Source organism: Camelus ferus, chromosome 6, assembly GCF_009834535.1.
Source record: "Camelus ferus isolate YT-003-E chromosome 6, BCGSAC_Cfer_1.0, whole genome shotgun sequence".
Lineage (NCBI taxonomy): Eukaryota > Metazoa > Chordata > Mammalia > Artiodactyla > Camelidae > Camelus > Camelus ferus.
Window position 1 is genome coordinate 36,434,670 of NC_045701.1, and position 26,449 is coordinate 36,461,118.

Genomic DNA, 26,449 nt, shown 5'->3' on the forward strand with positions numbered 1-26,449 from the left:
TCCTATTGTGACTTTAAATAAACAGTTATCTTACAGATTAATTAAAATAAGAAAAATAGAGTATTTTAATTTTATTTAACAAAATGTCTTCATTGATTCCTTCTTTGATGTTCTTCCTTTATATAGATTGGGTTTCTGAACTATATCATTTTCTTTCTCCCTAAAGTCTTTCTAAAAATTATTCTTTCAGGGAAAATATATTAGTGGTGAATTCACTCAATTTTTGTTTGTCTAAAAAAGTTTATATTTCTTTGCATCTTCTGAAGAATAATTTCACCTGGTATAGGATTATAGGTTGAGGTTTTTCTTTCTACTTAAAATATTTTCGACATTCTCTTCTTGCTAGCAATGTTTTAGAAGGAATGTCTGCTGTAATTCCTATCCTTTTTTCCTCTAAAAGTCAGGTATCTTTTTTAAAATTTTGATTGACTTCAACATTTTCTCTTTGTCTTTGTTTTTCTACAGTTGGAATGTGATATGCCTAGATTTTTTTTCCTATGTTGCTTGCATTTTCTGAGCTTTCTAGTCTAAGGTTTAGTGTCTATCATTAATATTGAGAAATCCTCACCATTATTATTTCAAGTATTTCTTCTTCTCTCTTCTTGTTTTCCAAATGCTTGTAGGTTACACTTTATGTAACTGTACCACACTTACTGAATGTTCATTTAAAAAAATTTTTTTTACTTTTTTTTTTAATTTCTTTTTGGAAAGTTTATAGTGACCTGTCTTCAAGTTCACTTACTATTTTCTCAGATGTATCAAGTTTATTCATCAGCTGTTTTAAGGCACCTTTTATTTTTGTTACAGTGGTTTTGATTTCTAGTGTTTTTTTGATTCTTTCCTAGAGTTTCCATCCCTCTACTTAGTTTACCCATATATTCTTACATACCCTCTGCTTTCCCATTAGCACCCAGAACATATTAACCATAGTTATTTTAAATTCCCTGTCTCATAACTCCAACATCTGTGTCATACGTGAGTCTAGTCTGATGTTTGCTTTGTCTTCAGGCCTTGTTTTTCTCTTGCCTTTTCGCTTTATAATTTTTTTGCTGAAGGCCAGACATAGTGTGTCTGGTGATACAAATTGAGGTAAATAGTCCTTCAGTGTAAGGTTTTATGTCAATGCACCTAGGACTAGGGCTGTATTCAATGTTTGCTGTAACTAAGTGGGAGAGGTTTCGGTTCCTTTATTGTCCTTGTTTTTATCTCCCTCTCTCTTTGGCTTCCCTAAGACACCTTCGTTGGATAAAGTCCGTCTTTTACTCCTTGAGCTATAATGCACTGGACCCCTATTGATGTGATGGAAGGGAAGAGGGAGAGGAACCATTCCACAATATTATGACTGAATCTCTCTTAGTGGGCTTTGCACCTGGGCTGTAACCTTCACAAGTTACAGTTCTTAGGTTTTTTTCCCCTGAGGTGTTGGAGGGAAGCTACTGGAGGCTGGAGTGGAGAGAATTCCGTTCCCTTTGTTGGTTAAGGCTCTGTTAAATTTTGTCCTCTGAAGAGCACTCCTTCATTATGAGAACACTGAGTATTTCAGAATGGCCATGTTGTGAATGGTTCCTGGAGGTAAAACCCAAGAAAGTGTTTAGGGCCCCCTAAGATTGCAGCCCCCAGAAATATTTCACTTTCACGCTGGTCCACACTCAGCCTCTAACAATTCATCAATTATTTGTTTCCAGCAGTTTATGACCCCAGTGAGTTTTTAAGGAAAGGAGATGGAGACTGTGACTCCACATTTACCTCTTTCTCTGAACTTCAGGGTGGCAGTTTTCTCTGCAACACCAGTTCTCTGATAAGTCCAAAGAAAGTTATTGATTTTCAGTTTGTTCAGCATTTTTCTGGTTGTAAAAATGGGAGTGACAACTTCCAAGCTTTTACATGTCAGAGCTGAAATTGGAGGTTTGATCTCTTTTTATTTTTAAATCACTAGTGCTAGACTATTTTGCCTGCAAAAAGTCTCAATACGTCTGAAATTAAATAGCCAAGTTTCTGTTGGTCTCATAAACATGAACATCCATAAATGGGTTTGCCTCCCCTAAGGCGACAGAGGAAATTCATGTGCCAGGGGAAATTTTAGCCCTGGAGTCATTCTCAAAGCTCTGGAAACCCCCACAGTTGAACATACAAAATTGATACCATCATCCTCCAAGTTTTTATTTTACTGCTTTTAAAAGTAGTGAAATATATGCCACAATATGTCTCATTCTAAAGGTTGAAAAATTTATGCTATGACTGTAATGACATCATTCTGCCTCCCACAGAAGGCTTTTGCTTGGAGAGTTCAGCAAGAGAACAAAATTAACAGGAAACGTCACTTTCACACACAGATGGAAAAATGTTAACATCTTCTGGATTCTATGACAGTCTCCTTGATGGGAACATATATGTCATCATAATGTACCAACGATGTGCAAACACATCTTATGAGCAGGTGCTAAACTGAGGTCATTGCTGGAAGGTGGAAGTTTTGGCAGCACCGAGAACAAAAGATTCCTCCCAGGCACAGTTTGAAGCTAAGAAATCAGAATCATGTGTGAGGAATTTTCCAGGCAGGATAAAACTTTGGGATGTTTTGATGACAATGTAGGGAAGAGGCTTCCTATTACTTCTATTCAAACTTCATTGGTAGATCATGAAGAAATACTCCTCCTTCCTTAAAGATTTTGTAAAATAAATTTTTTCTCCTGATTAAATAATGTTGTGATTGTTTCAAAATGAAAAAGGAAAATGTAGCCCTTGCTCCTTGAGGTCCTAACTACATAACAGCGAATTATGAAAACAGGACAGAAATATCCTGCAGATTCATTTTGCTTAGTTGTTCCTTTTCCCCCTTTGACTGGTCTTCACCCCTAAAATGTATTCCATGTTGATAGTACACTGCAGTAAGAACAGTCAAAGGCATATATGACCAGTTCTATATCTAGGGAAAATATTAATGTGCTTTCTATACATGAAATAGAGGAAACATTCTTTTCTTTGCCATGTATCATCCTAAGAAAGTTTTCTCTGAGTGTTCACAGAGCTATAAAGTGTGATTTTTTTGTTTTTTATTTGTGGAAATATAAGACCAAATTGCATCTACAAAATGCTACTGTCAAAAGAAAGCAACATTCTCGATTGGTTCATGGGAGAGGTGTACAGAGATATCAAACATGAACAGTCTATAAAACTGAGTATTGTTCAAAGAATTGAATATAAACCAAAATATTGCCCTAATCCAATCCCTGTTTCCTTCGGGTCCCAGCACATGCATGTGCACACACTCACTCATACACAAAAATACATAAATACTCTCTTCTAGTATCCTACTCCATTAATTCTCTCCTCTCTATTGCCTTTGCAATGTGTTCTTTCCTTTTGTATCCTTCCTTCAGCCTAGCAAAATCGCTTCCTCAGTTCTACCTTTTCACGATATAGCCTGATCTTCCCTTTACAGCTTTTATTATATATTTAATATTTGAAATTGTGGAAAATCTGTTACTATTAGACAGTCATGTACACATCAAATCCAGAGAATGGTGGGCAAAGGTTCTTCACTTTTCCCCTTTAGCAGGGTCTCCGTCACCCTCCAAGGAAAAACACGAGAAAAATCCCTTTTCTCACAGTTTCCTTCTCATTTGCCATGCTTCCTCAATGCCCAGGATCCTTCATCTTCTTAAACTTCATCTCAAGCTGTCAATCTAGTCCATCTGCTTTCCTCTATGTGGAACTTTGTGTGTGTTTCAAGTCCTCTGAGTATTCTGTAGTTTCGGGCTGGAGAATAAAGGACAGTGTGGTTACTAGCAGTGTTCAATAACTCCCCTGCAACTGCTTCCTTAAGATCATCAGTGACTCCAGTGTGTCTTTTTGGTCTTCCTCCTCTTCCTATTTGTAACTCTGCAGTATCTGAATCTTTCTATTAATACTTTTCCACTTTAATTGGCCTCTGGAACAAAGTTCCTATTGATTTTCATCCTGTAACCCTAAAAATTCCTCTTCAGTCTCCTTCATGGGCCTCTTCCCAAAGAACAGGGACATATCCCTAAATATAGTCATTGTTGAAGGTATGTTGGGGAATTTCATCTCACTTTGCATATTTCTTTGGGTCATCATATCCCTTCTGATTCGTCTGTATGTAGATGTTGCTCAAAATGGTGGTACGGGGGAGGTGACATCTAAACTGGATCTTAAAGAATGAGTAGGAATTTATTAGGTGGGCGATGGGCGCAAAATCGATTGAGAAAAAATGGTACTGCAAAAATACAGAGATAAATTAGTATGGCAAATTTGGGGATACCGTCCACAGTCCACAGAAGTGAAAACTGTGCCCCCTGGTCCTTGTTAGAATATTAGGCATAAGAGGGACCTATGGAAGATGAGGCCACAGCAGTTGTAAGGTGACTCACAATAAGGAGTTTGTTTTACTCTTGACATTGGTCTATTCTAAAGTGTTTCCAGGGCAACTGGTTGACAAAAAATTGATAAATATATTTAAAATGTCCAAATCACATGAATCCAGGCCCATTATGTTGATCACATTTGAACAAATGTTCTCTACTAGAGGGAGCTCTTTATAGCCAATTTACCCTGTGACTCCCTTAATACAAGATGCAGCATTTGTCATGGACCCTTTGGCATTTTCTGGAATATACACTGGGAGTATTATTTAAGTGACAAAGGTCATAGAAGTATTTAGCTTGTATTTTTAAAGATGACTTGGGTACTAGTACAGAAGATGGCTTGAAGATACTATAAATTGAATAAATATTGCTACATGTAGTCATATAAGAAAGCAAACAAGGGGATAAAGGAGGCCAGATGCGTCCTGAGGATTTGCTCAGGTGAGAAAATGATGTTCTGAATAAAGCAATGGCATAGGCAATGATAATGGAGAGGAATAGGATTTTTCAAGAGCTTTTTAAGAGGTAGACTCAACCTCCTTGTTCAGCTTCTTTAGGATTTACTGGACAGCAGACACAGGGTGATGGGAGGAGGAGGGAAGAGTGCAGCACCGGACCCTGATTTCTGAAGAAAAGCTGTTTGAAGACCGATATAGCATGACATGGATGTTCAGTCCAGAATGAGGTGGTGGTGGCACTAGGGCTGGGGCAGTTGCAAGGAGAGCGCTATGAAGTGAGAAGCATGTGAAAAGGCGGTGGAGGAAAACCTCTACAAGTTGCATGAAGCTGCATGAGCTCTAAACGGAGCACCTTTCCATGTCTGCGACTAAGTATAGTGCATAACTACCTCATGTTATTTACCCTCTCAGGTATTATTCCTAATTTCTTGCAATAATATTCATTTCTATATAAATTTGATTGGTATATTTAGTTGCTATTGAAGCTTACACACAATTCAGGTCTGGTATGAAAATAAAAACTCACCATTATTTCATGTGTTAATCTCTTAAAATAATCTCATTTCTGTCAAACAAATAAATTATTCTCCCACAAAAGAGGCTGGAAACCACGGTTTTCTCTATTTCTCCCCTCATATTTCAGTCCTACTTTTTCATCTTTTTAATAGCTCTCATATGCAGAAGGCCCCAAACAATCCTGAAAGACACAAAAGTAAAAGTGAACAAATACAGACGTGTTTTGGGGTGGGAAGTCATAAATATGTCAACACAATAAAAATATCATTAGGTTTTTTTTCCCTAAAACTAAACAGAGTTTAGTTAGAAGAAAAAAGAAGTAACAACCCTGAAATAAAAGATAACTGAAAAGAGATGAGAATAACCTATCCCTAGAAATTACCGGCACATATTACAAAGCTTCTATAACTAAACAGTATGGAATTCACACATGAAAAGGTAAGTTATGTAACACAAAAAGCAGAAATGTTTACAGCAATTTTAAAACACAAGAATTTGTGTATCCTTAGTTGGATCTATTCTGAGGTCCAAAAAAAATGAAACCTGAAAAACTATACAGTTTGAAGATTTATATTGTAAACAGAAGTACTGTATTGCTACTATGAGACTGTTGTCTTTGCAGCTAGGGAAAAGACAAATACGATTTATACGATAATCATTAAAAACAGAGTGCTGGCGTAAGAGAAACAGGGAACAAATGTAAGATCAATAAGTTTTGATAAAAAAAAAATATATATATATATACATATATACTCCTGAATTTGAATTGGAACTCAATAAATATAAATCACAGGAACTCAAAATAAATTTTTATCTTTAAAAAGTACACATTCCTTGGCCTGGTCCTCTAAAAATATATAAAAACAATGACTGACTCTATAGCAGTGAGCACACCTAGAACTCATTTGTGGTCTCTAAATAGCATTTCACAGGACAGGTCATAAACTATTCTTGGAGAATGGTTAATTCTGAGTGCTGGGTAGAAAAGGTGAAAGATGATTTTGGGACATCTTGTCATATAAGAAAGTAAGAAAGCTCTCAAAGGCTACTAGGGTTGTATAAAAAAGATTAAGTCAATTTAAAGAGGTTTCCTATTAAGCAAAGATAGGACAACTTAACGTTAATAAGGATAATTGCAATAGATTGAAATACATCAAACATATCTTAATGCATAAGTTCATAATAATTATTTTAAAGAAAGAAAATCTTCAGTAACTTAGAAGGCTAGGGAACCAACTCATTTTTTTTTTGAAAACTGGTACATAAATGGCAATAGGCATTTATCCTGAATTTCTCTATAAAACGTAAGTCAAAGCAATCAAATTATTGATGGGATGTTTCTATTTATAGTACTATTTCAATTAATAAAATAAATGATTGACTTAAAACATCACCACTTTTTTAATAGTTGCTCTACCACACACAAGAGACAAGTATTATATGCCCCCAATACTACACAGCACAACCTATAAACAATTCTTGCCAAAAAAAAATCAAACCTAAATCTGAGCAAGCTTTTAAACATAACCACCATTTTCTGAAAAAAAAAATACAGGAAACAGATGAAAATTGTGAATATTGCCATGAGTATGCAGTCAGCAAATATTGCCTGTCTCTTTAACAAATAAATTTCAAGATGAAGGAAGATAAAACTAAAAATTAAAAATATTTAAGAAACATCATCAACTAATTACAATAAATGGAACTTATTTAGATACTGACTCAAAATGAATTACAAAAACAATTTCTTTTTTTTTAATAGACTTTTTTTTTTTAAGAGCAGTTTCAGGTTCACAGCAGAACTGAACAGAAAATATGGAGTTCACACAACCCTCCCACCCACATATATATACTCCCTGACCCTCAGCGTCCCTCATCAGTGTGGCATATTTGGTACAACCGATGAACCAACATGGACACATTATTATCAGCCAAAGTCCATAGTTTACATTAGGCTTTATTCTTGATGTACATTCTATGGGTTTTGACAAATCCATAATGACATGGAGCCACCACTACAGTATCATACAGAATAATTTCATTGCCCTAAAAATCCCGTGTGCTCCATCTACTCATTCCTCCCTCCTTCCCTCCCCACAAACCCCTGGAAACCATGATCTTTTTATTGTTTCTATAGCTGTGCCTTTTCCAGAATGTCATTTGATTGAAATTGTACAGTTTTAAGCCTTTTCAGACTGGCTTCTTTCATTTAGTAATATGTCTTTTAAGTTTCTTCCATGTCTTTCATGGCTTGATAGCTCATTTCTTTTTTTTTTTTTTTTTAACTGCACATATCTTTTAATTTACATGTATGTACTGTTCATTGTTTCTAAGAATGTTTAGAGCTTTAGCTTTTTAAACTTACATAGTTATCAAAGGAATAAAGCCAACCACAAAGTAGAATTAATTCAGAAAGATACACACATCTTGCTACTAAGAGTAACATCATTTATAACTGCCAAGATATGGAAGCATCTTAAGTGCACATGAGTAGCTGAACAGATAATGAAGATGCAGCATAAATACACATGTAATGGAACACAACTCACCCATAAGAAAGAAGTGTTTTTTGCCATTTGCAGCCCTTCATTCACTTTTTTTTTCCACTTCAAAGCCCAGAATTTTATAACCAGCATGAACGTTTCCATTACATCAAAAACAACAAAGTACCCAGAAATAAACCTAACCAAGGAGGTTACCTATACTCTGAAAACCAAAATGACACAAAGAAATGGAAAGATTTCTTGTGCTCTTGGACTGGAGAAATCAACACTATCAAAATGGCCACATTACCCAAAGCAATCCACAGATCCAACCCAACTCCCATCAAAATACTCATGACATTCCTCACAGAACTAGAACAAACAATTCCAAAATTCACAAGGAACCAAAAAGACCCTGAAGAGCCAAAGCAATCTTTTGTAGGTCTTTTTTTTTTTTCCTTCCTTCCTTTTCGTTCTCTTATGGTTAGATGTCTATAGGAGGTCCTTTAACATGTGTTGTAAAGCAGGTTTGGTGGTGCTGAAATCTTTTAGCTTTTCTTTAGCTGTGAAGCTTTTGATTTCTCCATCAAGTCTGAACGAGAGCCTTGCTGGATTAGAGTATTCTTGGTTGTAAGTTTTCCCCTTTCATCACTTTAAATATATCATGCTGCGCCCTTCTGGGCTGTAGAGTTTCTGCTGAAAAATTAGCTGATAACATTATGGGAGTTCCCTTGTAATTTGTTGCTTTTCTCTTGTTAATTTTAGTATTTTCTCCTTATCCTTAAGTTCTGTCAATTTGATGACTATGTGCCTTGGTGTGTTCCTCTTTGGGTTGATTCTGAGTGGTACTCTCTGCGCTTCCTGGACTTGGGTGACTGTTTCCTTTCCCAAGTTGGCGAAGTTTTCAGTGATTTTTCTCTCCAAAAATTTTCTTAGGTCCGTTCTCTCTCCTCTTTCTGAGACCTCTATAATGAGAATGTTAGTGCACTTCATGTTGTCCCAGAGTTCTCTTAAACTATCCTCATTTCTTTTCATTCTTTTTTCTTTTATCTGTTCTGTAGTAGTGTTTTCAGCTAATCTGTCTTATAGCTCACTGATCCATTTTTCTGCCTCAGTTAGTCTATTCTTGGTTCCCTCTAGTGTGTTATTCATTTCAGTGATTTTATTCTTCAACTCTGGGTATTCTTTATATTTTCCAACTCTTTGCTAAAAACTTCACTCTGTGCATCTATACTCCTCTTGAGTTCTCCGAACATCTTCACTATCATTACCTTAAACTCTTTCTCAGACAAATTGCCTATCTCTTCATCACTTATTTCTTCTTCTGGGATTTTACCTTGTGCCTTTGCCTGGGAGATACTCCTTTGCCACCTCAGATCATCTATCTTTATATGTGTTTGTGGATTCCTTCCACAGGCTTTGGGATTGTTGTTTTCTTATTTCTAGTATCTGCCCCTGGTGGATGAGGCTGGACTAGCAGTTTTATGCAGTTTTCCTGGCAGGAGGAGCTGGTGCCTGCCCACTGCTGGGTGAAGCTTGGTCCTGGTGGGTAGGGCTGTGTCTAGAGGCCTTTGTGGCTTAGGAAGTCTGCTGATGGGTGGGGCTGTGTTCCCACCCTGTATGTTGTTTGGCCTGAGGCTTCCCTACAGGCTGTTGGGTGGGGCTAGGTCTTGGTGCTAATGATCCAATCAAGATGGCAGCCTCCAGGAAAGCTCACGTAGGTTAACACTCCTGGAATATCCGCCACCAGCTTTTACGTCCCCTGGGTGAGCTGCAGCTGTCCTCCACATCCCCAGGAGGCTCTCCAAATGCAGCAGGCACACTTGGCCCATTCCTACAAAATCACTGCCTCTGCCCTTGGACCTGGTGCACGTGAATTTCTGTGTACGCTTCCCCCAAAACAATTTCAAATTAAAAAATTAGAGAAACTTGAACACTGACTATATATTTGGAATTGTTAAGAAATTGTTAATTTTTTAGGTATGATAATGGTATTTTGGTTGTTTTTTTTTTTAATGAATTCTCATCTCCTTGTCTTTTAGAAATTTATACTCAAAAAGCCTAGAAGTAGAGTAGGTTGGTAAGAATAGAGAGAATAAGATTAGTCATGAATTAATTTTTGAATCTGGGTGGTAGGTATTTGGGGGTTCATTGTGTCATTTTCTCTACTTTTTTATCTTGAACATTGTTATAATAAAAGGTAAGAAAAAAATCTATTATTTTATCTTCCTTTCTTACATCAGGTTCTCATTTTCCTTTCCTAAAATATTGGCAAGAGTAACTGGTCTCATCAACCTGAATTTTCACCTCTAAGATTCACCCAGAATATACTCATTAGATACATCTTCTTAAAACTGTAATACACAACTTTCCACAAGTAGCTACTTTGCTCAAAGCTTATGATTCCTCACTTTCCTCAAAATAAGCGATCATAGGTTTATTCAAATTAAACCATCATTAGTGTGACATCAAAGATAACTTACAATTTGTTTCTATTCAACTCTGAACACTTCCTTTACTACTCTTTATGAACTCAATGCTTTAGTCAAATCAGTCTGTTTGTCCACTTATCTACTTGTCCCTAAAAGATATGCCTCTGCCATGGTCCTTGTCTGAGTAGTTGCCCTCCCTCTACATTTATCTTATTTCTTCCTTAAATGCCTATTCAAATCTCATCTCATCCGTTTAGCTTTTCCCCAAAGACTTTTCAACTACAGGCAACTCTTACTAGAACTTCAGTAGCAATTACTTTCCTATAATTCATTTTATCACAGGCTACTACTCTATGTAGCTAGTGTATCTTGATGCGTTTACTTCACCTCTCTGATATCAGGGACTAGGTCAGACTTCTGTGTACCCAAGCACACACTGCAGTGCCTTATGCAAATTAATTACTCAGTAAGTGTCAATGTTGTTGCTGTCAGGGCTGTCATTATCATTGGTTGTAGTGGTGATCGTGATGGTGACAGCCGTGGTGGCAATAATGATAGACATTTATTTGACATTATTTGTGAGAATTCCAAAATTTCTTCACTAAGATGACTGTGGACCTAAAGACTTATAGCTGAATTAGAGAGTACTGATTTATAAAATAGAAAATTCAACTTTTCTGTGGTCTTACAAGTCTCCTCCTTATGTCCCAATAACTTAATCCTGCTAATCAAGATGGTTTAAAACATGCAAGCAAACAAACAAAAAGAAAAACTAAACAAAATCCTATTTTCAAAATTGTTCATTGGCTTTGTACTACTTAAAGAATTACAAATGTCTTTATATAGCACTAGAGGTTTACAATCTGCCCTAAAATCCAGAATCAAATTTCATTCTCATTATTTCCCTGTATATACACTCTGCTTCAGTTAAAATAGTCTAATTTTAAATATCTTTGGAACCTTTCCTGTTCTATTTCCACTAAACTTCCTTAGTTTAGAGCATCATAATTTCTTGGATTGTTTCAACTTCTTTTCTAAACAACCACCTGGTCTCCAGGCATGCTCCCTTCCAGTTCATTCTTTACCCAATCTTCACTGAAGCCCAAGAAGGATTTATTCTGCTTAAAATTCTTCTATGACTATCTTAGTTATAAAGGCTAAATATCTTAATGTGGTGTACAAGTCCCATTAGGATATTCACTTCCATTACTTCAAACGCCTGCTATATGCTGGGGGCTTACTATAGAGTAACACTCTATGACCTGGCTCCATGAACTTATTGTCTACTGCGGGAAAAAGGGGGAAAAAATCAACACACATAAATATGTAATAATGAACAACAAGAGCTCTGACAGAAAAAAAATACAGTGAGAAAGAAATTGAGAGACATAATTTAGATTGATCAGAAAAGGCTGAAGTAACATTTAATCTGTTTCCTCCATGTGAAGAGAAAGTTATGTAAGATAAAGACTGAGAAGCCTCTGAGGCTAGAACGAGCAGTAAGTTATAATACATACCATCTGTGTTCATTACCTGCTTGATATAATATTACTTTTCAGAAAAATTGATGGTGGGAATGCTCTCTATGTAAATTATGATAACCCTTTGTATTACACACTGTAAATATTATTTTTATTCTGCCATGTGTCTTCTTATGTTTATAAACACTTTGTTTCCATCAGAAGTTTAAAATTTCAGCTGTCTTCTGTAGGTCTCTGGCTTTGTGTTTCCTGCTTTCAATACAAGATTATTATAAATATTCAGATGTATTTTCTTTTCTATTTTTATAGTTTTTCCGTACATTTAACTATTTAATCCACCTGATGTTACTTTTGATACAACAGATGAGAGGGGAGCTAACTTTTGTTCTCTACGTGGTTAGCCACTTACTGAGGAATAAAAAGGACTAGGATTTATTATGGTTTACTATGAGCCATTCTGCCGAATGCTTTACAGTTATTCTCTCTATAAATTGTCATAGTCCAACAAGATAGGTCAAAGTTATATGCACCTTAACGTTCAGATAAGGAAGCTGAAGAACCATTAACTGATTTGCTCAAGGCAATAGAGCTATTCAACATAGCTGGAATTAGAACCAAGAGGTATGATCCAAGAATTCATTCTCTTCATAAGCATCTTGTACTGACTCCCCAAATTCTTCTTTTTCCCATAGGCTTGAAAGGTTTCCTTTTTCATATAGTACATTTTTATTATATATATTGAAATGTTACTACTTATGCTGTTTCCAGACTTGACATATATATTTACATTTTTTTCATATATGTGCTTCTACATGCAATATTGTTATAGTGAATAAAAGGACTGGGGATGAGTTCTTTTTGTTCCATGTTTCTTAACTGACTGATGCATTTAAGCAAACTATTTTTGCATACTAAAATATGTTCCGTACTTTTACTCTCAGTTATCTATTCTTCAGTTTCTCTGCAATTTGCCTTATATTTCCTCCCCTTTTCCTCCGCCCAACTTGACTGTTGAATTTGAGCTAATAACATTAAACCCCATACATGGTTTTGACTACTTTTGTAGTAAGAACATTCATGTGATAGAAGAAGAGATCAGTTTCTAATTGCTATCGACTGTTCTGATGTATTACAGTTTGATAATATTGAACACATTGAAAAATTAGGAAAACATTCTCCTTTTCTCAGTCCCTGCTATAAAAACATGAATGTCATTTGCTCTCAGTGTGTTACACATAAAGTGCAGCTGTATTTCGGAAGGATGTGACATCTGTTACGCACCGTAAGCTCTCGAGATATTCTTTAAAAGTATCATATCAGTGTTCCTCCATAGGCTTACTGAATTTCCATAGGCTCCCTCCTTCCTTCCTTAGCAGAGCTGCTGTATTAATCAGAGTCACCACCTGCTCTCTTACAGGACTCCTTCAAATGACTTCTGTCAACTTAATATACTGATATTAGATGAAGCTATCAGTGAGTTATTGGGACATATTCCTTGCTCTGTACATTGCAAACTAACACTGAATTGGCCACTTAAGAAAACTGCATTAACTCTTTCAGGCCACCAGGGTGCCATTTAGGGCCCTCATGTAACATTTTCCTTAAACCAGGTCATAATGATGTCATTTAATCATGTTAGAGCACTGAAATAGATATTTATGAGATGGTCCCTAGTAGTCTGAAAGGATTAGCGCAGGTCTCCAAAGCCTATGACCTGCTGCAAAGCCAAATGGCGTCGACAAACTTCTCTCTGCGTGCCAGCGATTTTCCAGTCCTGGCTACAGTTCTCAGAGCGAATGAGCAGCCTGTAACAATGCAAAGGAAATCAGCTGAAATTCCACTACCTAGTTCCATAAAAATTATTCACTGAAAAATTATTCTTGTTCTCTCTTCATTCCGTCCCTGTTTTCAATGCACAAGTCTAGCCTAGTTCAAGGCTCATTAGCTGTTGGGCTATTCTTACCAGATGATACTCACCTAAGAGAAATTGTCACTAATGGTAGAATCATAGCGCTGGAAGCTACCTTTAGACACTATCTGGTAAAAATGGAGTTCTCCACGTAGAGCCCTTGTTAAATTACATTAATAAGAAATTACCCTGCTTGTAAAGGTCTCCAAATTTTCTTTCACTAATAGGATCCTATTCTATATTGAGATAAAATTCCCTTTCTGGTATCTTACTGAACATGTTAGGATTTAGGGAAAATATCATTAGCTGTTCTTAGTAGAAATTTCCTATTAAGTAAAAATCTTTTGACCTAACCGTGCAAGATCTGCAAGATTGTCAGAATATAATATTTTTATAGCCCTTAGCACAACCTACAGGAGATGTGTGGGAAACTGTTTATATTGTCACTTTTTGTGACACCCTAATGAGGTGAATGTTCTAGAAACTGGAAAAAAAATACATGAAAGAAAATGTTTGACTGCATTAGAAGAAAATAAGCCTTTAAAAAATTCTCCAAACTTCCATTTCCATATCTGTTATCTGCCTATTTTTAACTGGTTCAAATTCCCAGATACGCATTTATTTATCAGTTCTGTGCAGAACTTTTATGTAATTCAAGGAATGAAATTACACCTTGTGATGTCATGTTGCTGTATTTAACAGATACTTCAAACTGTAGTCATTCTCACATCACTGTTCAGAATTTCCATGAATCAAAAGCAAGATAATGGAACTGGAAGAAAAACAATATTTAAAATTAGGGAAAGCAAGGTTTTCCAATTTTTAGGAGGAAAGAAAAACTCAGGTTTAATTTATGTTCATAATTTTCCAGAACATTCTCTTATTAGACTTCTATCTATAAAGACACAGTACTTACTGTTACATTTCCCATCTTCATCTGCAAGTAGGAGAGTGTCCTTTAGGCTTAAAGCTCCATTCAAAATGCCATGCCAACTATAAAAATGGGTTTGTTGGCACTTATATACTTAGCTCCTTATTCCGGCCATTGTGTGTTTTACACATCGCATAACCGAGATCTATATTCTGAGTGCTTGAGGCAGTCTTATGTGGGTTTGTCTCTGAGCCAGATTTATCTTCGTATTTCCCATTATAGCTTGAAAGAACCGTATTAAGGAAGCCTTTCTTTTCAGTTCCCGCTTGTGATTGCTAACAGATCAAATTTATTCCTTCGTAATCCAGATCATTTTCCAGCAGCTTTGAGGCCTGCGTGTAGTAGTTTGTCAGAGAGCTCATAGTAACCCTACACTGACAGACCAAAAAGCCCTTCGACTGTCACTTTATGTCATTAACAATTTTCTAAAGCCATTACAGATGGGATGGACTGATTAGAACTGAGGAGGGAGGATCTTTTTCCCAGCCAGAAATATCCCTTGAGACTTTCACGCCGTGTGAAGTTTCTAGTGATTAATGGGAGAAAAATAAGGCCGCCTGTCCCACAGTTGCCATAGACTTTATTTGGGACAAAGCTTATTTATATTTGGTGAGCTCTCTGGATAACTAAACATTAACTGGCAAACTTAAGATACAGATAGAGCAGTAGATTTCAAATGATATAATACATGTCAGTTTTAGGTCCCAAGGTTGGATTTTCTCTCCTTGTTTGAGTACAGCTATTATAATTTAATGTCAGCGCTGTTCCAAGATGAAAGTGTTTATCCTCTCCTGGCCTTTTTCCCTCCTCTTCTGCTGTTTTATTTCTGTAAATGAAAGCTACAGCTGGAATATTGTTTTACTGCAAATCTCACACCAGCACTGTCAGTTGTGATGTGACACCAGAGATTCTTATCTGTAGGTTGGGTTGGAATTATTAAACATTCTCACATTGTGCAAAGTGTTGGGGATGAACAGCAGTGCAGTGAGGTGCATCCAACACTTCTGTCTTTCCCACCTGATCCTTGAAATATGACTCCTTTAAAGGGCTAATGTTCACTTTCTATAGCTTTATATAGAGAAGTGACAGTACTCAAGAAGTAACATGAACTGAAAATTACAGCAACTTCCCATCCCTCTCTCTTAATGCATGCTTTCAAAAGCAATCTTAATGGCAGACCTCATTTGAAAAGAAAACATTTGGCCATTTGTGATGAAGGACAAAGAGATTTTCATGAAGAAAAATGGCCTGCAGCCTAAATATTGGAAAATATTTACACTTACTTTTTCACTTTTTTTTCCAAATCACCTTTCCTATGGCTGTGATACCAAAGCAAAGCATTTGATCAAATTAAAGTGAGAACTGAGCCCCACGCCTTTCCTTCATGAAAATGATTATTAAAACTGTGAAAACACAAGTGCTCTTACATTATTACAGGTACACACCATAATTATATATTATTTGCCATCTTGCTAATGCTTAACAAGATAGGGAATTTTTATCTTGAAAGCAGTCCATAAATGTTAATCACAGTGACACTTCTGGAAGACTGGAAAGAACTAGTGTCTACAGTTTGAAGATAAGGAGACAGAAGCAAGATGAGGTGATTTGTCCAGGAGCACTCATTTGGCTGTGACACTCAGGGGTTCCTGGGTTCCAGTTTTGAGAAAACGTTAAATCCATTCCTCAAAACCTTGACTTCAAATACACATGAAGGATCCTGGGTCACTTAAATGCTCTGCTTCAAAGTTACATTTATACTCTGTGGAGAGATACTTCCAAAAAGTTGTATAGGGTGAATCAGAGCTGTGGGATGATATTTAGACTACGCACATTTTCCTAGAAAGCCCAAAATATGTGTCCTGTGTTCTTTGTCTGCTTGAAATAGGAATGTGGAGCTAAAGTGCTATATTAAATAGGACTCGGGTTATAAATCCCCAAAAGCAACCTAATTAATGTTGTTGCAAATGATCAAAACTACGGTTCCTGATAAAATCAGGATATCCAGTTACACTTGACTCTCAGATAAACAATGAACAGATTTTTAGTGTAAATATATCCCAAATATTGTAATATCTTTCTTTATGTGATATTCAGGTATAACTGGTCATCCTGTATTTTTAATTGCTAAATCTGGCAAACCTAATTGAAATCCAAATTGAACAAGTTTAGATATGTATGAGAATTACTGACTCAAAATCTAAGAAGGTTTAAACATATGAAGGGCAAAAAGGTCAAAGATGCAGCTAATCTAAGGACCAGCTAGAAGAAACAACACAGGTATCTTCAGTGTTCTCTTCTAATGGTGCCTCATGTGTTGGCTTCAGAGTCACTGCAGACTTGCATTAGTGGGAAAAATGCTTGCCATTTACTGAGTTTTATGTTTGGAAAATTTGTCAGTGGGGAGAGAGTGGTCTAATGTTCTTCCTAATTCCAGATTCAGAAATCCTAGGGAAAAGCTGTCGTGGGTCTAGACCTGGCCAGGTGCCAACCTCTGGAGTAGTCAACTCTGATCCCTGCATAGGTCATTGCATCTGAAAATATAGCACCTCCCACAGAAACTACAGGAGTAGAGTAAGACTAAGAAGCAGAGAAAAGGACTGATTTTTAAAAAGAAAGAGCAGGCTGCTTCCAGATGTAATGGGCTTTTGGCAGGCAAATAGTAGGCAAACACAAATAAACATTCCAAGTCAAATTGGTTCAAATAAAATGGGGCTTTATTGAAAGGATGCAATGCTATCTTTAAAGAAAATAAGGGAGACAGGGCATGTAGGCATTTTAGAAGACCTGAACAGTCAGCAGGAAGGCCATTCAGGCACACTCTCTCTATCTCCTGTTTGTCTTTCTTCTTTTTTTGTTTCTGTTTTAATTTTTTCATGTCTGCAGACTGAGCATGTCTGGTCCAAGCAGTCACAGATACATAATAGTACACGGTACAGGGATGCTGGAGGCGCAGCTCACAGACACCATGGCTAGGAATACAGGGACATTTGAGAAAGTTTATGGAGCAGAGTATAATTTTCTAAGAAAATGTATTTACTACATTGTGATATTTTAAAATAAAAAATGTTACCACTTGTTTTATTTAGTTCTAGGTCCCAGGGGAAAGTATATATTTTAATTTCCTATCATTTCCTTTCCTAAATTAACTGTACCCTTGGGATACCCATTCTCAGGGAAAACATGTAACTTAGTCATATTGATCCACAGCACTACAGTGATCTCTAGATCACTACAGAGCACAGTCTGAGCGGTCACATTCTATGAATTCCATAAGCAGGGGTTCCATACACTTAGCAATAAAATAGCAATTTCTTTTAAGCTAATTGCCTGAAGGTTTTACCCTAGAAAGAGCATTCTAAGATGCATTTGCTCTGTACACTTAGAGAAAATGATGAATTTGTAGCAGGAACAGCTTGTCTCTTTGACTTAGTACTGACAAACATTCAATTTGAAATTTGAAGAGGTAGCGGTGGTAGTTACAAGGAAATGAAAAGCCTGAAAGCGTCACATTTTCTTGGCATGACCTCCATGACAGCATCTGTTCTTGTCTTTTTTTTTGTTTTAATTCTTGAGTAATACTAGGAAGTTGCTAGACCAGATGAACTTCCTATGACCTATTTAGTAGACCCAAACAACTAGCAAATGGTTATTCAGTCACTCCTAAGAGTGAATTTACACTAGACAAGAAGAATATCGCGGCTTTTGATTTATTTTCTATAACCTTCCATATACCATTTTTCTTACAGTGCTTGGCACATAGTCAGGGAGAGGAGATGTGGTCTAAGGTATGGTTTTGCCTAGAATACAGAGATGACGTGCTGTTATTTTCCATTGTCCCAACTCCATTCACTACACGGTCTTCACCTCCGCACTCGGAAGTGTTGACCCTGCAGACTCCATCTCCCTGATTGTTAGGAACAGTCCATAGCAATGGCAGGTAAATCTTAGGAGTGGGTGTGATCCTCCGGAGAGGCACGCAGAATGAGAAGAATGGAAGGTGAGTCCTGAGGTGTACTGTGTGTAATGAGGAAGGAGGGCCCACAAAGGAGACCGAGGCTTAGCCTTTAAGCGGCAAAAAACTAAGAAATGATGGGAAAGTCACAGAACTGATTAGAAAGAAGGACTATCGGGGATGGATGGACCAACAGCATCAGATGGCACAAAGAGGATCTCAGAAAGCAGCTTTTGAATTAGGTTAGAAATCAATGGTGACATTCCTGAGAGCAGTCTCAGTGGAGTGGTGGTGAAAGAAATCAGAACACAGTAAATTAGAGAGACAGGAAGTAGAAAAGTTTAGAGAATGAGTATCAACTACTGTTTTAAAAAGCATGGCTGTGGCTAAGCTAAGAATAAATAGTAATTTTGCATATTTTAATGTGAACTTGAAATTCCTCATATCCCCAAAGTAGAAGACATGCTATGTCAGGAGTTTGTGTTTCACTAATGTGGATTATAGTAAAATAATCGGTCAACAACAGGTTCTGTCATTGCCTTCTTACAGACGATGCTGTTGTATAGTACCAAACTGATAGAGAATCATAGGTGGAAGTTTACATTATTCTGTCTTAGTTTTGCAACCTTTAGCCTTCCCATCCCAGTCTACTTTATACTTCCCTGAAGCGGTTACACTTTTCTTGAAACCTGTCTTTTCTGGGGTCCCGTCTGAAGTGCTGGCAAAAAAAGATCTGATACACTCATCCACACTAACAAATAATGGCAAAAGCAGCCTCATGTGCCACCTTCCCCAAGATGGCTGCATACCAGACCTAACGTCCAGGAATGAATTTCAAACTGAAGAATTTTAGTTGTGTGGGAGGACGAGGCATCAGAGGGAGACATGGTCCTATCAGAACATCACACATCGGCTTATACCACTTCAACATAAGGCCGGTATAACATCATGTTTTCAGTGAAAAGAGCAGATACTCTCAGGAAATAGATTTCTGTCATCTAAGGGACAGGTTTTTTCACTGATATTTTAGAAATGTTTTCCAATAAGGTAATCCCTGGATTTTCATGTAGACATATGTGACTACACATTTCCAGATTTCAAAGGAGTCTGTGGGGCAGGCTGACCTTTGATATTGTCCCAGTTCTGTGGCTGCTGTTCTTAAAAAAATGTGAGAAGATATCAAAGAAAGTGGTAGAAACTAACAAATGAAACGTTTTTCAATATTGATCAATCTGTAACATCTAATTAAAACATTTTCAAGGCCACTGCTCCACTTGGATGAATGGCAGGCCTTGACTGGCAGCCGCAAGTCATCTCATGAACAGGATTACAACAAAGTAATTTGCTTTTGTCAGATACAGACTTGCAGGAATAGTGTTCTCTCGGCTTAATAAAGTTAAGCACCACTTATGATGGGCACTTCACTTTGCCTCTATCATATAGCCTGTTGGTTTTTCTGTTCTTAGAGCACACATCTGCGTAGGTGTTCATTTGTACTCTCCCACTGTTGTAGGTACTCAAATTTTCAAGCTTCTAGCTATAAAATAGTCACACAAAATGCAGTGTGAATTTTTATAAGCTGGTATTCATCATCATTACTTAATGTACCAAAGATTTATACTTCCCAATACCATTTATTCTGACTTAGGTTTGACTTAGGCATTGAAAAAGGCCTCTGTGTTGCACTATAAATGTTGAGAAAAATACTGAAAACACGCGACCTGTGTAAGGCAGAAACAACTAACCTTGGTCTTAAAAATCACATAAGGAATTTACGAAATGCATAGACTATAGGAGGATATTTTTAAACAATGACAGATTTGGTTATAATTTAATCACTAATGCAATCCTATGTACTTAGAAAGTTTTATCAATGAAAAGTTTGATATTCTGTTATTCCGCAAGTAAATTATCTTGAATGAACATGTTTGGTTTGGGATCTTTGAAAGTAGAGAGTAAGATTTAAATCTGTCTTTTGTATTTTTTCAAATGTCATTCTCTTCTAAAATTATTCTAATGCAATAGCCAATCATTAGTATACTTTTTATTCAACTTAAAATATATAATTTATTTCTAAGTTGAACTTGGATATAAAATCTTATAAGAGTTTTATTACTGATTTAAGCAATAATGAAATATATTTGGAAAATATTATTACCTAAACTATTACTTGTAGGGTATCAGTATGAATTCCTCTCTCCCTTTTTTTTACTTTCATTAATTTTTATATATACATATGTTTGTTTTCATATTCTTTTTCCTTATAGGTTACTACAAGATACTGAATATAGTTGTGTGTGCTATACAGAAGAAACCTGTTTATCTGTTTTATATATAGTAGTTAGTATCTGCAAATCTCAAACTCTGAATTTATCCCTTCCAACCCCCTTCCTCCCCCTGGTAATCATAAGTTTGTTTTCTATGTCTGTGAGTCTGTTTCTGCTTTGTAAATAAGCTATTTTGAGGCTTTTTAAGATTCCACATGTGAGTGATATCATACAGTATTTTTTTTTTTCCTCTTTCTGGCTTACTTAGAATGACGATCTCTAGGTCCACCCATGTTGCTGCAAATGGCATTTCATTCTTTTTTATGGCTGAGTAGTATTCCACTGTGTATGTACCACATCCTCATTATCCAGTCATCTGTCAATGGACATTTAGGTTGTTTCCATGTCTTGGCTATTGTAAACAGTGCTGCTATGAACACTGGGGTGCATGTATCTTTTCAAATTAGAGTTCCCTCTGGATATATGCCCAGGAGTGGGATTGCTGGATCATCTGGTAAGTCTATTTTTAGTTTTTTAAGGAATCTCCATACTGTTTTCCATAATGGCTGCATCAAACTACATTCCCACCAGCAGTGTGGGAGGGTTCCCTGTTCTCCCACACCCTCTCCAGAATTTATCAGTTGTGGACTTTTTAATCATGGCCATTCTGACTGGTTTGAGGTGACACCTCACTGTAGTTTTGATTTGCATTTCTCTGATAATTAGCAATATTAAGCATCTTTTTGTGTGTGTATTGGCCATTTGTATGTCTTCATTGGAGAATTGTTTGTTTAGGTCTTCTGTCCATATTTTGGATCGGGTTGTTTGTTATTAAATTATATGAGCTGTTTATAAATTCTGGAAATTAAGCCCTTGTCAGTTGCATTATTTGCAAATATTTTCTCCTATTCTGTATGTTGTCTGTTTTGCTTATGGTTTACTTGCTGTGCAAAATCTTGTAAGTTTAATTAGGTCCTGTTTGTTTATTTTGGCTTTTATTTCTATTGCCTGGGTAGACTGCCCTAGGAGAATATTGCTAAGATTTGTATCAGATGTTTTGCTTCTCTTTTCTTCTAATAGGTTTACAGTGTCTTATGTTTAAGTCTTTAAGCCATTTTGAGGTTTTTTTTAATATATGGTGTGAGGGGGTGTTCTAACTTCATTGATTTACCTGCAGCTGTCCAGTTTTCCCAACACTACTTGCTGAAAAGACTCTTTATTCCATTGTATATTCTTGCCTCCCATTGTATATTCCTATCTCCTTTGTTGAATATTAATTGACCATAAGTCTGTGGGTTTATTTATGGGCTCTATTCTGTTCCGTTGATCCATGTGTGTTTTTCTGTCAATATCTCACTGTTTTGATTACTGTAACTCTGTAGTATTGTCTGAGGTCTGGGAGGGTTATTCCTTCAGCTTTGTTCTTTTACTTCAGTATTGCTTTGGCAATTCTGGGTCTTTTGTAATTCCATATAAATTTTAGGATTATGTGTTCTAGTTCTGTAAAAAAAAGGTCCTGGGTAATTTGTTAGGGATTGCGTTATATATGTAGATTGCTTTGGGTAGTATGGCCATTTTAACAATATCCTTTGAATCCACGAGCATGGATTCCATTTCTTTAAGTCATCTTTAATTTCCTTAATTAATGTTTCATAGTTCTCCATGTGTAAGTTTTTTACCTCCTCGGTCAGATTTATTCCTAAGTATTTTATTGTTTCGGATGTGATTTTAAAAGAGACTTTTTTCTTTACTTTCTTTTCCTGCTATTTCATTGTTAGCGTAAGGAAATGCAACTGATTTTTATGTTAATCTTGTATCCTGCTACCTTGCCAAATTATTTTATCAGCTCTAGTAGTTTTTGTGTGAAGCTTTTAGGGTTTTCTATATATTGTATCATGTCATCTACATATAGTGACAAGTTTACCTCTTCTCTTCCAATTTGGATCCCTTTTATTTCTTTCTCTTGCCTGATCGCTGTGGCTAGAACTTTCAAAACTATGTTGTATAGAAGTGGTGAGTGGGCATCTTTGTCTCTTCCAGATTTTAGTGGGAAGGTTTTGAGTTTTTCACCATTGAGTACTATGCTGGATGTAGGTCTGTCATAGACAGCTTTTATTATGTTGAGATATGTTCCCTCTATACCCACTTTGGTAAGAGTTTTTATCATAAATGGTTGTTGAATTTTATCAGATGCTTTTCTGTATCTATTGTGATGATCATGTGATTTTTGTCCTTTCTTTTGTGGATGTGGTGTATCCCACTGATTTACATATGTTGAACCATCCTTTTGTCCCTAGAATAAACCCAACTTGATCATAGCGCATGATCTTTTTTACGTGTTGTTGGATTCTGTTTGCTAACATTTTGCTGAGGATTTTTGCATCTATGCTCATCAACAATATTGGCCTGTGATTTTCTTTTTTTGTAATGTCTTTGTCTGGTTTTGGTATCAGGGTGATGGTGGCTTCCTAGAATGAGTTTGAGAGCATTACCTCCTCTTCAATCTTTTGGAAGAGCTTGAGAAGGATGAGTATGAGCTCTTCTGGGTATGTTTGTTAGAATTCCCCGGAGAAGCCATCTGGTCCTGGACTTCTGTTTGCAGGGAAATTTTTTTAAATTGCTGAGTCTATTTCACTTATACTGATTGGTCAGTTCCAATGATCTATTTCTTCTTGATTCAGTTTTGGTGGACTGTGTGTTTCTGGAAATTTGTCCATTTCTTTGAGGTTGTCTGATTTGTTGCTATATAGTTGTTCATAGTATTCTCTTATGGTTTTTTGTATATCTGTAGTGTTGGTTGTAATTTCTCCATTTTTATTTCATCTATTATTTATTTGTGTCTTCTCTCTTGGTGATCCTGGCCAGAGTTTTGTCAATTTTGTTTACTCTTTCAGAAAACCAGCTCTTGCTTTCATTTTTTTCTATTGTTTTTTAACCTCTATTTTATTTATTTCCACCCTGATCTTTATTATCTCTTTCCTTTTGCTGACTTTAGATTTTGTTTATTCTTGTTTTTCTAATTCTTTTAGGTGGTAAGTTCAGGTTGTTTGAGACTTCTTTTTTGAGGAAGGCTTGTATCACTATAAATGTCCCTCTTAGGTTGCTTTTGCTGCATCCCATAGATTTTGTGTTGTGTTTTCATTGTCATTTGTCTCAAGATATTTTAAAATTTCTTCTTTGATTTCATCATTGTCCTATTAGTTCTTCAGTAGCATGTTTAGTCTCCACACAGTTGTTTTTTTATCAATTGTTTTTCTATGGTTGATTTCTAGTTTCATGCCATTGTGGTCAGAAAAGATGCGTGAAATAATTTCTATCCTCTTAAATTTCTTGAGGCTTCTTTTGTGTCTGAGTATGTGGTCTATCCTAGTAAATTTTCCACATGCACTTGAAAAGAACATATATTCTGTTTTGGGGGGATGTAGGATGTAATGTTTTAAAAATATCAACCTAGTCCAACACTTCTATTGTCATTTAGTTATCTCCTTTGCCTTATTGATTTTCTGTCTGGAAGACCTGTCGAATGATGTTAGTAGGGTGTTAAAGTCTCCTATTATTGTGTTCCTATCTATTTCTCCCTTTGTTAGTATTTGCTTTATATATTTAGGTGCTCCTGTATTGGGTGCATATATGTTAACAAGTGTAATATCCTCATTCTTGTATTGCTCTTTTAATCATTATATAGTGTCCTTCTTTATCTTTCATTATGGCCTTTGTTTTAAAGTCTATTTTGTCCGATATGAGTATTGCTACTCCCCCTTTCTTGTCATTTTCATTTGCATGAAATATTTTTCCATCCTTTCACTTTCAGTCTATATGTGTCCTTCATCCTAAAGTGGGTCTCTTGTAGGCAGCATATTGTCAGCTGTTATTATCCAATTTGCCACTGTGTCTTTTGATTGGAACATTTAATCCATTGATATTTATGGTAATCATTGATAGACATGTGTTTATTGCCATTTTAAACTTTGTTTTCCAGTTTATTTGGTATTTCTTCTTTGTTCCTTTTGTTTTTCTTTTTGTGGTTTGATAATTTTCTTTTGTATTGTCTTGGTTCATTTTTGGGTTTTGTGATTCTATTATATGTTTTTGATTTGTGATTACTCTCCTTTTCAAGTATGCTAACCCATTACTACATCTGTTTGCTTTAGAATGATAGTCATATGGGCTCAAACACATCCTAAGAAGAACAAAAAGAAAATCTACATCTTCTTGCTTCCCTTTCCCACATTTTTTTTGATGTCCTCTTTAAATCTTCATGTTTATTCTTTTCAGCTCATTATAGTTATCACATTTCCAATTTTTCTCTTTTCTATAGCTTCATGCTTCATTTCTATTAGAGAAGACCTCTCAGTATTTCTTTTAGAACTGGTTTAGCATTGCTGAATTCTTTTCATTTTTGCTTGTCTGAGAAACTCTGTCTCTCCTTCTATACCAAAGGATAGCCTTGCTAGGTAGAGTATCCTGGGCTGCAGATTTTTCTCATTCACAACTTCAAATATATCTTGCCACTCCCTTCTGGCCAGCAGTGTTTGTGCAGAGAAATCAGCTAAAAGCCTTATGGGGGTTCTCTTGTAACTAACTTTTTTTCTCTTGCCACCTTTAGAATATTTTCTTTAGCTTTGGCCATCTTAATTATATCTTGGTGTAGGTCTGTTTGGGTTCATCTTGTTAGGAACCCTCTGTGCTTTCTGTACTTATATATGTTTCCTTGCTTAGGTTTGGGAAGTTTTCAGTTATGATTTCTTCAAATACCTTTTCAAATCCTTTCTTTCTTATCCTTCTGGGACCCGCTATGCATAGATTGGCATGCTTTATATTTGCAAATAGTTTCCTTATATTGTTTTCATTTGCTTTTCTGTCTGCTGTTCTGATTGAGTGATTTGTTATTCTGCATTATTTTGTCTGCTTTTGACCACCTTTAGCTTGGCTTTTAATTCAGCAATTGAATTTTCTGATTTTAATTGGCTCTTGTTTATAGCTTCTATTTCCTTTTTATAGTATTCTGCATTTCTATTAATAATATATCTTATTTTCTTCAGTGCTTTTATCACCTTTTTGGAGTGATGATCTTGTAAGCTGTCAAGGTCTATTACATTGTTCCTTCAGGGGACTTCTCTTGCCCTTTTAATTGGGAGTGATTCCTCTGCTTCTTCATTTTACTTAACTTTTACCCCTAAATTCATAGAAAAATATCTATTGTGGTGTTGAAGGGCTGCTGGGTTCTTTTCTTAATTTTTAAAAGTGGAGTATTCCTGCATAGACTGTGTGCATCTAATAATTTTATCATTGAGGGCTGTTTTTAGTATGGATGACTGCTACATCTTTCCTCCATGTGTGCTGGCTATTATCCCCTGGATTGGGGTGTGGTTGGTGTTGTCATAACCAGAGCCTGCCCTGATTGCTGAGTGAGGCCTCTGTGCTCTGTGGTTGTCACAGCCCTGACAGGGGCTGGGTCTGCTTCCCTGTAGTTGGAATAGAGGCTTTCAGACCCATTTCTGCACTGCAGTGTGTGGTGGGCAGGACTGGAGCACTTCTACTGGAAGAGGAGCCTCTGAGTATTCTCCATAGGAGATGTCCACCAGGAAGTACCCTCTATGATGTTGTCTGTCACTTGTTATGGGGGCTTACA

General features: G+C 36.3%; 2 long non-coding RNA genes across 2 annotated transcripts in view; one reads left to right on the forward strand and one right to left on the reverse strand.

The window, feature by feature from the left end:
• Window positions 1-1,962: 1,962 nt before the first annotated feature.
• The window catches only part of LOC106729607, a 120,818-nt gene continuing 96,331 nt past the window's right edge, over window positions 1,963-26,449 (reverse strand). The window contains exons 3-4 of the long non-coding RNA XR_004320606.1: window positions 5,370-5,540; window positions 1,963-3,759 (exon numbers count right to left, since the gene is read on the reverse strand). This is a non-coding gene — a long non-coding RNA (uncharacterized LOC106729607). The remainder of the gene's footprint in view (window positions 3,760-5,369; window positions 5,541-26,449) is intronic.
• LOC116664210 lies at window positions 11,440-26,303 on the forward strand. Its single transcript, XR_004320607.1, has 3 exons — window positions 11,440-11,450; window positions 23,609-23,613; window positions 26,227-26,303. It is a non-coding gene; the product is annotated as an uncharacterized LOC116664210 (long non-coding RNA).